At 39.6% G+C, this 13,142-nt stretch overlaps 1 long non-coding RNA gene across 1 annotated transcript; it reads left to right on the top strand.

Annotated features, from left to right (window-relative positions):
- The first annotated feature begins 4,108 nt into the window (after positions 1–4,108).
- Positions 4,109–11,019, top strand: LOC124209943. The gene is made up of 3 exons (XR_006881109.1): positions 4,109–4,248; positions 4,386–4,522; positions 10,792–11,019. It is a non-coding gene; the product is annotated as an uncharacterized LOC124209943 (long non-coding RNA).
- Positions 11,020–13,142: the final 2,123 nt, after the last annotated feature.

Genomic DNA, 13,142 nt, shown 5'->3' with positions numbered 1-13,142 from the left:
CCAGCAGCCGTCCAGCAGCCGAATAAGAGCGAAACAATAAAGGATTTAGAGATGGATGTCCACTCTCCACTGTAGGGTTATTGTTGGTCCTTGGCATCAAATGGGAAATATGGAAAACCCTTTTTTGAATGAGCAGCGTCGGAGGAGAGTCGTCTCGCGGATCGGGTGGGCGTCGAAACGGTTGAGCTCCGCCGGAATGAATCGAACGGGCCATGTCACTGAAGAACATATCCAATGGCAGGGCGAATCTTTTTTCTATATCTTTTCTGTTTTTCCTTGTGGTCAACCAAACCCCTTTTAAGGCACTATAGCAACGATTATGGACGGCTATATAGTTACAGTTAAGTAATTTGACTAGATTCAGCGACGTCCGTTGAGTATAAACTGGGCGGAATTTTACTGATTGTGATGCTTGAATTTTGTAAGGCATATAGTACTTAAACTGATAATTTCTTTACCCCATTTACCACCAGAGAGTAGGGTAGGGCATAGCACTGCCATTGAATAGCAACACACTTTCAATCCAATGTTATTACTTTTTTCTGATAATTCCTGCTAAAAACATTTTTCTGCTAAACGAGCTATAAAATTGAGTTTAGAACCCTTCTGTCTTCATCAATTTCCCACCTAATAACTGAACCAATGATTAATTAAATTCATCTCATTTGAACCAGGTTTCGCTGTCTCGTTTCCTTACGGTAACAAGTTGAAGTAGAGATTCATTTTTATTACATTTTGAGGCAAATAATCTCAAGTCCCAGATAATTATTTATTTGAGCCACAATGAAATCTTGTGTCAGCTTCTATATCTTTTAATTATGGTGGAAGTAAACTTGAGATTATTATCCCTACTCTTACTTTTTATAATAAAAATTATCATAGGCTTTAATGAAAAACTTGATGTGAAACAACGAAAGAAATTCGTCAATTTAAAGTAATTGAGATTCGATAAAAACTTGAGTGTTTCTTTAGTATCTCATCTAAACTCACTAGTAGATTGGAGGATGTCTAATGTTCACAGTTCAAATATCAAATCAACCTTTTTTTATGTGCAGAAATTGGTATATATTTTGCCTTTTCGCTGTATTTGCATAGGGCGGGAGTAGCTATCAGGTAATTCCCTCCCGGCATTATCCCCGTCTTGGCCAGACAAAGGTATCCTGGATAAAACTAACATATGTACATTGTGCTGCTGGGTTCTCTCTTTCTGACTCGTCTGGGATTGGTAGGGCGCCGAAACGGTTGAGTTCCGCCGGATTGAATCGAACGGGACACGAAACTAGAGAATATATCCAACAACACATACAACAAGACATGAGATCAAATTCTTTTTTATTCTTTTCTGTTTATTCCTTGTGGTCAACAATATCTCTGTGTGGCATTATAGCAACGGTTATGGACGGCTATATAGTTACAGTCGAGTAATTTGACTAGATTCAGCGAATCAGTGACGTCCGTTGAGGTGAATTACTTCATTCGCTATGGGAAGGGTGGAATTTTTTCTAATTGTTGTGTGAATGATTGAGTGTTGTATTGCGTGTAATTATACTGCACACAAGAGAGGGTAGGTTAGGGCTAACTCTGCCATCGAATTGAAAGACACTTTCAAAAACAATGTTATCACTTTTTTTTAAATAATTGAATTAAAAACAATTTTCTGTTAAACGAACTACGCGTGTAAAGAAACCTTCTGTTTTCAGCGATTGTCCACCTGATAATTGAATCATTGATTAATTCCATTCATTGAATTTGAAACAACTTTTTGTTGTCTTCTTTCCTAATTGACGTATATTAATAGAAGTAGAGAATTATTTAAAATATTTAATTAAGCAAAAAAAAATATCTCATCCCTAATTTATGCAATTCGAATTAAAGCTGAATAATTAATTTAAATTTATTTCTCTTTCTGTCCTTTGACTGTACATTTTAACATTAATTGAACAGGTGAGTAATGGTGGAGAGTGGTGACATGTGACATCTCCTATGTCAAATGATACAAAAACCGTGGTACTCTTTAAGGAAAATCTTGATGTGAAACGACGAAAGAAAACCGTCCGTCAAAAGTACTTACGATTGGATAATAACTGTAGTTTTTCCCCATTTTCTCATGTAAACTAGGTGGTAGATTGAAGAATTACTCATGTTCACATTTCAAAAATCAAAGTAAACCTTTTTTTCATAAATTGTCATATATTTCGCTGTATTTGGATAGGGCTGGGCGAGAGCAGCTATCAGGTTATTCCCTCCTGGGCCCTGGCTTTAGTCCTGTCGGACTAGCCCAAAATGTATGGGTGGGTAAATTTATGATACGTTCTGCTGCTGTTGAGTTCTCTCTGCGAGTCGTCAAGTACTTTGTATTGTATGCAAATTTTCCTCATTTTAAAACACAGACGTGTGTCCCATCAGATGAGTAGGGTAGGACATACCACCGCCATCGGATACCAACACACTTTCCATCACAACGTTATCCATTTTTTAAATAATTACAGCTTAGAACATTTTTCTTTTAAATGAACTTTCAACTTGAGTATAGAAACCTTTTTTTTTCATGAACTGTCCACTAATTATTTGATTCATAGCAAATAAAATTAGTTAAATTTGAAACAGTTTTGCCACTTCGTTTCCACATGATAAGCGGTAGAAGATGAGAGTTTCTTTTCGTTTTAAGTAAGAAATTTTTCTACGCCCATTTCCTTATCACCTTCACTTAATTATGAGAATGCTCGGCGCCGCAGGTCCCCAAGCAATACAGTATAATTATTGAAGCAATCAGAAAATGGAGTATAAATTAAACTGAAAACAATTTTGAATCTATCATAAGGGGTAATCTTGATGTTAAACTACTAGCGAAAACCATTCAATAAAACTCACGAAGGGAGAATAAATTAGTTTTTGTTTCCCCACTTAGTCATTTAAATCAACAAGCAGATTAATGGATAGCTCATGTTCATAGTTCAAAAATTTAAATTAAGCTTTATATAGCATAATTTTACATAAATTTCGCTGTATTTTGATAGGATGGGAGAAGCCATTAGGTGCATTGAAAAGAAATCGCCTCTGGTATTTTTTTTTCACTCCTCGGCTGCCGGAATAGCTACTAGCACTGTAAATTGTAAGTTTGGAAATGAATTGTTTTATTCGTAGTAGAACTCGTGAACTGTTGCTTGTTGCTTGTTGTGGCTTGAACCGCAAAAAAGAGAGGGCCTCTGGCACCGGATCTTATTAGCTGCCGTCTTAAACACACCTTTGCAAAGAAGATATCAGATGTGAATTCCGCTTTGAATGCCATCGCACAACAAAACACTTTCAATTACAACATCACTTTTTTTTTAATATTTACAGCTATAAGAACATTTTTCTCGATTTTTCTGTTAAACGAACTTTCAATTTGTACGTAGACCTTCTGTTTTTATGAACTGCGCAGCAAATAACGGAATCATTATATAATGCAACTAGTTAGATTATATATCAGTTCGATTTTCATTTCTCAACGAAAAGTAGTAGAAGACGAGTTTATTTTAAATAAGACAGCTATTATGTTCCTCCCCATAACTGTGATGAAGTTGAACGTATCAAAACCGTGTCGTGTCAATATCCCGGTAAAGTCATTGACATTTATTGGCTACGAACACACGACTGTCACAAGATGTGGTATCCAACGTAGAGTAAAAGGTCTTAAAGAAAAAATCTGGTGGAAAATGACTAGCGAATATTATCCATACCACAGCTCCCCGCGGCCGCTGGGACAATAACTTAATTTTACTCCATTTAGTCATCCAAATCAACTTGTAGATTGAAGAATTGCTCAAGTTAATAGTAAAATAATCAAATCATACTCCTTTTTTTTTGCTTGAGTTGGCATATTATTTCGCTGTATTTGCTATTAGGTGAATTGAAAAGAATTCGCCTCTGGTATTTTTGTTTGTTTGTTTTTTATACATTCCTTGGCTGCGGGAATAGTTACTAGCACTGTAAATTGCACTTTGGAAAATGGAAATGAATGATTTTATTCACAGTAAGAGAATTGTTCTTGCGGAGTTTTGCGTGTTGAAACTCGAGAAAAACGGAGTGGCAACTAAACTCCAAATTAAGGGGGTGGGAGTGTTTTTGCCTTTTTGGCATTTTAACTCACGTCAGAACTCAGAAGTTAAAGACTAAATAGGCTAAAAAGGCGTGTGAAATACAAGGAAATTTACCCTTCGTATATTATTGCAACATTTCACATTTATATTCTTTCATCCCGTTTAGGTATTTATGTTTAATAAGTATTATTTCTTAATAACAAAGCCCTTGGTAAGATAGTAAAAAAAATTTTAAGTTGTTCTGGGGAAGAAGAATGAACTATATAATCTAATATCAGTTTATATTTTCTCCCAAACAACTAGGTATTTCCATCCATCAGTAATGGTCTACGTTCATTTGTTACCTAATTGAAACATACTGCACATTCCAGTCAGCCAGGATAGGACACGTGTGTCATATCGACCATTTTGGCTTTTCTCCACTCATTTAAAATGCAAAGGTAGGAACAAATTTGTTTCACTTCTTATTATGGTCCCAGTAGTTGGAAAACATTGTTACTTTCTCAAACCTCTTGGCGCCTCTTGGCTGTTATGGACAATTTGAGCACCCGATCTCTTCTCTAAACGAGTTTACGTGAGTAAGAATGGTTACAGCCGACAGCGGGCCGACAGATCAATTCGACAACAAAAACGTATCAAACTACCGACCGTCTGCTGACTAACCCTTTGGCATTCGGCCAACGCAAGTTACACGCCAAACTAGACACAAGTTCAAGTTACATCCAAGGGAAATTTTTCAATGGCCATAGTATTTAGTTAAAAAAAAGATTCTTGATCCGCACCGGAAGGGCGGATTTGGTTTTCCCAACAACATACCCGTTCGGCAAAAGGAAAAAATAAAAGACGTCTGGGAGCTCTGGGTGCAATCGTGTACTGTGACAATACCGTTCATTGTACCCTTCGTCGATATGTCCAGCAGCTTTATACTTTTACCCTTAGCACACACATTATGGTCGTCAGCCTTTGCACTACTTTTGATATATTTTCTTACACTCTCGTCGCTGTTGCAGCCACATAATGTGTCCGGCAGAATAAGCTCGAACACTAAAACCCCCAGACAGGCCACTAGAGTGACGAACCCACCTTACTATATATTGACCACTATAGATCTTAAAACTCTTACGTGTGGATTTGACGGACAACGCCCCTACACCGAACCCCCGATCCCGTGCAAACATTAGCACAAGGATTTCCGTCGCATTTGAACGCGTCGCCAACAGATGTTTGGAATCGTTTGATGTTGTGCGTGGGTTTTATATCCCGCGGTGATGTTGTTCCCAATTGTGTAGACGTGGTCAACGCTAAAACTCTGATTTAGTGTTACCATTTCAAACTTTTGACCGCGAGTGATAATAGCCGTGGTAATCTCTGTCGCGTAATAAAGACCCCGCGTCACCAGCTGGATGATGTCAGCCTTGGTGTTGTTGTTGTTGGCCGTGGCCCTGTCCAGTTATGAAGCGTTACAAACCACTTTTGGGTTTCACAAGGCACAAAAGCGCATTGAAATTGTCTGGTCTGTTTGACAAGTTGATGTTTGACAGATGTCGACAAGAGATCTGTATAAATGTCTAAACACATGTGAGTAGCGGATAATCTGCGTTGATGTAAGTTCATACAAATTCTTCATCAAATATTACGTAGGTGTGCCGCGGAGAAGATTTTAGGTGGACAGAAGAAGGGAAAAAAATAAAAGGAAATGTTCTATTTTGGCCGGATTTTGAGAGTGGACAGTTCAGCAGCAGCCCCTTCGATTAAATCTAAGCACAACAGAAGGTGACGAAAATCCCACGCAAAGTTTGGGGTACACAATGCGGCCGTGGAGTGACTTGACCCCCACCGAAATGTATTGTCCCGACTCCTTTTCATTTTATTTCTACTTCTTTTTTTTCTCAGGTGATTTTGATAGATTTCGAGCTTGATTGCCCCATTTTGCGCCCGTTTATTGAATGGGAAAGGCGGGCTGGCGTGGTCGATTTCAATGCCGTCCACTGTTATATCCCATGTGTGATGTCCATTTATTACATCATCTACGGTCCAGATATAATAGTAGAGAGGGGGGGTCAACTTATGGATGTAGTATATCCCTTTTTTCTTCTTCCTTTTTTTATTATATTATTGCAGCTATTATTTTTATTTTTCTCACGCTGACCAGAACCGGCAGTGAATCGATGGCTGCTGGACATTGTGTATGGGCACCACACCGTGCCCCGTGGTCCGTTCGTATTTTCAACTCCGGTTCAATAAAAATATACCCCCCAATTCTTATTTCCTATGTAAACTGGGCATTGGTATACAGGGGGAGAGAAGGGGGGTGGGTCGCGGAGGCAATTGGCAATGGCAAAGAAAAATATAAAGAGGGGTGTATATATTTTAGGCGTCGTCCAGCGTCGACCACCACCACATGCAAGTCAAAGCTGACCGTCGTCCGACATCTATCTCCGTCGGCCGAATTTCCAATTTTTATTTGATTATTTTTTTTTTACTTCCCCCTTTTTCGATTCCCATTGAATGTCCGGCTGATTTATATCCATAGCCCAGCAAGATACAAAGAACTTATAGCCTACATTTGGAGCCCGTTTGAATTGTATGTATTCCTTTTAGGCCTTGTATATACCCGTATATACCTTTTTTTTATTTGTGAAGGTTATTCAGTGCGTCATTTCGTTTAGCCCTATAAGAAAATTTGGGTTTATTTAAGTTTCTGTCTAACCACGTTAACTTGTTAAATATTACGTGTTAATCATTTCAGTATTAGAGATAAAATCTCTATCAGATTTCGTTTTGCGAACTCCAAAAATTGATATTTAGGACAGCATATCTCAAAAATTGTTTTGCTGAAAATTGACTGGGAAACAAAACAGGAGACCTTCCACGACGATGTGTGTAGCTTTATTTGCCAAAAGGACCTTGTTTTGTCTGAATCGCTTCCGAGTTAAACGAAGCGGACGGGAATGGCCGATGACATCTCAATAACTACTTGCACTCCTGTAGTTCTTGTCAAAGATGAGAGCTTCCTACAGTTTGCCCACATCTACAGCTGGACACTGGGGAGCATTCTCTCTCCATTGTTGGCCCTCCTTTATAACAGGATTAGCGACTAGTTGCTAAGCATCTTACAAGTCTGTCGTAGATATACGTCTGCTAAGCATTTTATTTGTATTTTTTTTTATTTCCTTCATCCTTGTATTTTCCCCCTTTTCATCTCCTGGGTAACGAACAAGTTTTTAGACATCCATTCATGTATATTCTGGATGTCTTGTAAGCCCGCGACGCATTTTTTTTGTGGATGCCCATCTAAGGCATCCGCATCCCATAACTACAAGTAGTTGTAGTTTTATAGACGACGAATGCCACTTAAGAAGGATGTGGCTTGTCAAAAGATGATCGAGTTCTTTTTACATCATTCGCAGTGCGCTCTATGGCATTGTTGTCTTGTTGGATCAAAATCGTCTGCTTGCGGAGACATTCACAAGAAACGCACAATTGCCCCCGCAACAACCGCGCACAAGCCCGTGCTGTGTACACACACACAAACGGCTGACCCGCCTCCTTCTTATTCTTTTGTGGCGATCGTTTTTCTTGATCCCAACCGGAAGCCGCAACTTTTGGGCATCGTTGTCAACGATCGTCTTACAAGTGGGTCCAGCATTCCTCCTCTGTGGTCTAGCGTCTTTTGCGCGACCAGCGCTCGTTGATTTCACGATAGACAACAACTGGTAGACAAGGAGATTATACAAAGCTGTTTTGTGGTGGCGGCCGATGCTATCTCATTTTTTTGGGCTGTGAGGTACATATGGGAGCAGGGAGGCGGGGCTTAGCTGTATGGCAGCACGCGAATGAGGAGATTCCCCTGTTGTTGTTTTTTTACCGGACGGGAAGTTTGCAGGAGACTTCCCATTCATGGATCCGGGCGATCTGTCTGTTACTTCCAGTTGGTTACGAGGCGACAACAATCACCCCTCGATAACAAACAACAAAAAACGATGGGGTGGAGCTCGTTTTTTTTTTACGTGGGACGCTATTGATTTGTAAGTAACCAATAGAGATGGGGGACTAACAAAAAAAAACATGCGCATTAACATAATGGCCCATGGTTCTGCTACATTTCCGTTGGACGTTGGTTCCGGCAGAATTGCGAATTTTTGGCATTGACTTTGCAAGTCGAATGGGAATATTTATACAATTTGATGGAAATGAGATGTCTGTATTCAATCGTAAGATGTAGACGTAAAAGAACTTGCTAAACCGTGCTAAACTAACAAATCGAAGTTGTTTTTATTTAAACTATACATCTTCATTCCTTGGCCACGAAAAAATCTTTCTTAAAATTGAATAGCGATGCAGAGGACCATGAAAAGATTTTTGATTATTTATGATGTAGATAATCATGCAGTTCTGTTTACTCTTATGAAATGTTCAGTTGTAATAGGCACAGGTACACTGTTAATAATCTCTCACATTTTTCGAGACGTACAGTCCTCGGAAACCGGGCACCTGGAAACGTATATTATAATCTACGAAAATCGTGACGTGTTTTCCGTCTCGCAAATCGTGAGTAATAATCGTCCATTCTCACATAAAAGATTAGAATTCTGTAGGAATTGAACTCGGGTCTCCGGCATCACAGACGGATGCTGATCCGCTGTGCCATTTCTATATGTTGTAAATGACAGTACCTTTTTGATATATTTTAGGCTGTTTTTTTAACTAGACAAAAGGAAGGGAAAAAGTAGGAAACAAAAATTGAGAATGTACATTTTTGGTCGAGACGTGCTATTGAAAATCGAAGGTTATAACTACCGAAACGGAGAACCTACCGATTTTAGAGACCCAGTAACATTTTTCGTTAATATCGTGTACCCAAATACGAGACCATTTCTTAACAGTGTAACGAAAAAACCGTTAGAAAAAGCGACGATACGTTTTTGCATGTTGACCTACTCTTTGATTTCCCCCTTTTTTTCTAAAATACCATTAAAAATCCTCGAGTTGAAGAAATGAATGGGAGATCTTTCTTGGCGCCCCCTTCTCTTGTATTGTACGTACTACTCCGATCCAATCCATGAAAAAGGTCTTACTATATCGACATGCTGCTGTGTGTGTGTGTATTGCCCCGGTTCATCCTCATCTCCTTACGTGCGGTCAATAGAATACGAGGAATCTCTTGGCCAGCACACATCTTTTATTTGAAAATAAAAGAGAATAGCAACAGGGATCGAGACCTGGGGGTTGTCGAAAGAAAACGTTACCTAGACGTGAACACATACCTGCACTGCTGTACATACAGTCACCGTCGAAAGTTTTTTTTTTTCCCACAGACACTCACATGTAAGGAGGAGGGATTCAACCCTAGAAAATGTTTTTGCTTATTTTTTCGACCCCCTTTTTCCCTCATCGAAAAACCTTTAGGGGTAGTGATAACAAAAAGCGTAACGCATTGCAATATTATGTGGCCGATCGACTCGCAGGATATTCGGCAAAAAATACTGAAAAAAAAAAGATATTGTGCTGGTACTGATGGATATTGGGGATGGAACTACAACAAGTTGATGTCCATCGATAGGATCACAAAAAAGAAAAGTTGAGGAAACGTAGGGTGGGCCGCTTTGTGCTGATGCAGTCCGGAAAGGGAGGAGTGAAAAAACTATTACCCGCGACATCCATCGACAACACTTTCGAGTTCTGCATAGTTTGGCTAACTGTCATTTCTTCCTCCCCCACAAAAAACATACTGGAACAGAACCCAAGAAAAATAAATGATCTTTCGTATATACAAGAGCAGCGCACCCGTTGGCTGTAAAAACTGACGGGGACAAGGAAGAAATGGTGGTGGTCGATGGGGGAAAAAAAACTGCGGGTTCTGCTGGAAGATGCGCAACTTTGTTGCTGGAACAAACAAAAATGGGAACGGCGAATGTCTGCTTGACAGAGATGAGCCCTAATGTCTTTTTTTGTGTGGGGTATGAAGGTTGTGGGTCAGTGTGTTCCAGAATGCAGAAACCTAATCTGATGATCGTAACTGTACGTGAACAGCTGAAATTCCATTTTCCTTTTTGTGCAAACGTCTTCAAGGTACTGGTCTCTACGTGAAAAAATTTCCGACCGTTGGTTATTTTTCCAGTTAACTTACCCCGGCCACCTGACTTTGCGACATTTGCGTTTTTGGTGACAAAATAAGTCGCATAAATTGAATTCCGTCGTTTTCTTGAGTGCAACCTGAACTGGATGGATGGAAAGAGTTAGAAGACCCGATGCTATTTATCCTGAGCGGAACAATAAAAACACGCACAAATCCTGGCATATACAAATAATAATGTCCGTCAGCCTACAGAGGCAACTGTCAATCTTTAAGCCTCATATTTCAAAGATTTTCCAAAGGAGAAGACGATGGGAGGGAATAATATAGATGATAAGAAGTAAAAAGGGTTGTGTATTTTCTTCATTCTTTTCCGGTTTGCTGATACGATTTCCAGTAGAAAAGAACCAAAGGGGTTTGGCCTTTCATGTCCGGATTCCCATTCATATATCTTATACACCGATTCCTATTGGCATTTATTTGCCTTATTATTTTTTAGTGAAGAGGAAAAGGGAAGAAAAGAAATGTCGTCATTCCTTTCCGCTCTCGAGACGTTTGAGACTGGGCATTCCTTCCGTTATTTCAGTCTATAACATTTCCCTTTTTCACCTTTTTGGCTTATGTTGTTGTCAGATGCTGAATCGACATGTATCCAGTTGAGGATGTGGTCCGGTTCCTTTCAGTTTCAATGATCCCAATTCAATGGATTTTTTTTTTCATCCGGTTGCCCGGAACCACCAAAAAACAAACAGAAAACGAGCAGAATGAAAAATAAATATTGAGAATGGAGAAGACGAGGGAGAGTGTTGTGGGTAACCGGAGAAGATGTGGACGAAACACCAGAGAAAACAGAATCAGAAAAAAGGAGCAGGAAAAAAGACGAGGGGCTCTGATTCTCGTTGGAAGAGTTCCGACGTCTCGGCAGCCTCGCAGAAAAGTTTATTTATGAAAAGAAACTCAACTTTCTTTTTTGGCATGGTGTATGAATGTGTGATGTATACACACACATGGACTTATGCCCTGTGCTGTGTGTAGCCTACTGGTCTATACGGGTCTATACATAAATACATTTCCGCGTCATGGTTATTCTATGACGTTCCTTCTCCTGCTCCTTGGACCATCAGCAGCAGCACAGACTCCTTCACATCTTTTTGGGTTCCCTCTACTTTTTTCCTTTCCTTTTCTTATTATTTGTGTGTGCGGTATATTATTTTCGCCATGGCCAGACTAGTGGCCGCCGCCGTCTCTATATGCGCTACCCCGTTTCTCTTCCGTCTACCCCATTCATCTCCGTCCCTTTTCTTCCATTTCGTTATTTTTGTTCTAATTCAAAAGGGAAGCGAAACCGACGATCTTCTTTTGTGTTACGACGATCACACGAAAGAGCAGAAGAAGAAAAAAAGATGAAGAAGAGGAGGCCCAGCTCCAGTGTATGGATGGAGACTTCTTAGTATATATGGTATAGGTGCTGGCGTCTTTTTCATGAGCACCATACATTTTTGCAAATCTTTTCCATCCAGCGGAGCACATTCATCATCATCGGGTAGGGGGGCTGAAGTGCCACAGGTTTTTGTCGCATCCTCCTTACAGTTCGGCAGAAAAACACGACAGAATTTCTCTCAGAAATTATGATTTTTTTTCTCTCTCCACTTGTAAATGGTCCAACTACTCGGTCGGATACTCCGAGTCTTTCATGACATTCACACGACATCAGAGCGTAAACCGTTGGGATATCCATGAATTCAATACCATCGCCAGTTTTCTCCGAATTCCTTGGTAACAGGTTTTTTTCCAACTCTCTCCGCTTTTTTTATATGGATTTTGATCAGGATTTTAGCTGTTTTCTTATCAGGATTTTAATAAAAGAATTATTTCCATTAATAATTTTAACGTTGTGTTACAGAACAGGCAAACATTTTATAAACAAATTTGTTTGTTGGTCTATGCGTTTTTTTATTGCCATCCAGTAGCAAGTGTTCTGATGATACTTGTGTACTTAGTCGAGGGAAAGCGCAGCAAGATTTACGACCGTGTTTGCGCTGTGTGATGGTGTTGGTAACGGCACTGGTTCCGTTCTTTTCCCTTTTTCCATCACAGTGGGTCTTCCTTTTTAAGTTTGTTGTCTTGGCTGTTTTGAACTGTCACGGGCAAATGCAAAAATTGTGAAAATGTGCTGAGAAAAGAGAAAAAGGGAGGCAACAAAAATAATCAACTGGGAAGAAGGAAGAAGAAGAAAAAAAGAAGTGCGCTACTTTCTCAGTGGTCTGTTGCTTAGAATAGACAGCGCAGTGACTTCTGTTTTACGACTGTCTACGCTTAGGTCTCTCCCCTCTCACTTGATCACCAGACGACACATTCGTTTTAACTTTTTTTTTCTATTTTTCTCTTGTCGTTTGGGCGATATTAGCGAATCATAAACCCGCTATGGTAAAATCCTCTATTTTCGTTTCACTATTCAAAAAATGTTTTTTTCCCTTCTTCTTCTTCTTCAATTTATGGTTAACTTTTTTCACGCCCTTCTTCGCTTTTTTAAATTTCGATACATCTGGAAAAAAAAATGTAACGACAAATTTATTTGTTGCGGGATTTTATCCCAAATGCCTTGGAATCATTCGCCGTTTTTAAAAAAGAAATATTTAGTTGAAATAATTCCGCATTGATGATTATTTGGAGCACTGGGTAAGAAATTTTGAAGCATCTGCTTCTTTACTTCTGATGTGTTTTTAATTGCTACTGTTGTCGGTGGCGAATCAACAGAGCCAGTTGAATAGGCTTCCAAAAAAAGCGGAACTCTGAAAAACAAAGTTCCACCTTTGGCTCAGTTTGGTCTCCGACGACGGCACCGCGGGGGTGAAATACGGAAAAATGGTCCCCCAAATTCTGGACGCTATTTAGGGGGGCTACACACAGTGAAATGCGTTTACTGTAGCGAGAATCGCACATCGGATCAGAAGAGCAGCTGATGAAAGGGAAAAGAGACCCAG

The sequence above is a fragment of the Daphnia pulex genome, chromosome 12 (assembly GCF_021134715.1).
Source record: "Daphnia pulex isolate KAP4 chromosome 12, ASM2113471v1".
NCBI classification, from domain to species: domain Eukaryota; kingdom Metazoa; phylum Arthropoda; class Branchiopoda; order Diplostraca; family Daphniidae; genus Daphnia; species Daphnia pulex.
Note: the sequence above shows the minus strand (reverse complement) of the source record. Positions and strands in the feature narration are given on the sequence as shown.